This window comes from Camelus ferus, chromosome 11 (genome assembly GCF_009834535.1).
Source record: "Camelus ferus isolate YT-003-E chromosome 11, BCGSAC_Cfer_1.0, whole genome shotgun sequence".
Classification (NCBI taxonomy): domain Eukaryota; kingdom Metazoa; phylum Chordata; class Mammalia; order Artiodactyla; family Camelidae; genus Camelus; species Camelus ferus.
The window spans coordinates 3,243,666-3,245,360 of record NC_045706.1 but is presented as its reverse complement, the minus strand read 5'-3'; positions in this window follow the sequence as shown (position 1 = coordinate 3,245,360).

Sequence of the window (1,695 nt, the reverse complement as noted above, 5' to 3'; positions counted from 1 at the left end):
TGGTTCTTTCATATTGTTTCAAATACTATATACACATTTTATATGTCTGCACGTAGGTGTATGTATACAATGTATGCTATAATTCACACACATGCACACACAAGCCTTTCGCTATGGGGTCTTTTTCTCTACTGTTCTGGTATTATTTACCAGAACTGGTATTCGGAAGGCTTATATTTTTCTTCTAGTGTTTCTCTTATCACTAATACCTTTGTAGGACAACCTGTCTCTTTCTTTAATCAGCCAATCTCAATAGAGCCGGACATAAATAAGAAAAACCGAATATCAGATTGTGCAAGAGAATTAGACTTTAAGTCATCTATTTTCAGATTTAAAAAAAAGACATCTCTTTTTTTCTTTTTTTTTACAAAGCATATTCAGTTTACAACGTTGTGTCAATTTCTGGCGTACAGCATAACGTTTCAGTCATACATATACATGCATATATTCGTTTCCATGTTCTTTTTCATCATTGGTTACTACAGGATATTGAATACAGTTCCCTGTGCTCTACAGAAGAGACACTGTTTATCCATTTTATAAATAGTTAGGATCTGCAAATCTCGAGCTCTTAATTTATCCCTTCCCACATCCTTTGGCTTTCTTGCATAAAATGTTTCTGTTGAGAAGACTGATGCTGGTCTAATTTTCTTTCTCTTACAAATTATTTTGACAGCTTGCCTGGATCCTCAGAGAGTGTTTTCCTTATTTCTCAAAGTCCAGTACCTTTCCTAGGACACATCTGGAGCTTCTCCATTCTGGGTCAACTTGCTCACATAGGCAGTGCGCCCTTTTCAGTGCGTAGATTAAAGTCTCCCTTTAACTCAGGAAACTGGGAATGGCTCAAAACATGGCCCCCGTGTAGTCCCTGCCCTGCCTCCAGCTCAGGCCTGGGGGCGGAAGGTTGCTCAGGCCAGTTCTGGGTTTCCGACGGCGCTGCAGACCCCACTCTCAGGACAGTGCTCCCTGTTCACTTTGGGCTTGGCTGTTGCAGCAGTCACTGGGGAGGCTCCCTGGGGCCGTCGCTCCGCGCTGCCTGAGCCTCTCTCCCCTGGACCCCGCTGTGCCTGCCCCGCTCGACTTGTCTTCTGACTCCAGCATTCTCCCGCGGAGGGCAGCTCTTTCCCTTTGAACCTGTTCGCTGGTCACTTGCGAGTCCCAAGGACGAGGCTGTCGAAGCACCTTCGCAGCTCCAACACCCACCTGTACAACCATTCCTGCTCGCACCGGCAGCTCAGTCTGAGAACATCACTGTCTGGCCTCTCGTGGCCACATTTGCATATTCAAAGTGAGATGCTTGGTTTGGGGGATATTTGTAGTTTCCAAAAATAATAGATGCAGGGCCTCAGCCCCCCCACCCCCACCCCCACCCCCGACCCCTGCGCCAGCCAACACACAACCAATCCCTCGCTGCCGTGGCTGAGGGCAGCCTGGCAGCACCCGACCACATTCTGGGCTCAGCAGGAGTTTCCTGGTCATCCAGTTTTTGGAGTCTGCAGTTCAGTACCCTGCACTACCCTGTTTTGTTTATCTGGGATGCAGAGAGCATCTTGGGGAGATTCAAACCCACACATAACTCCAATGCCACACAGTCTAATCGATCTTTAAATGTTGATGGAATGAATTAACGATCAAAAAAGTTTTTAATAATTCCATAATTTACTTAAGAAAATACAGAACACTTACAGATGACAG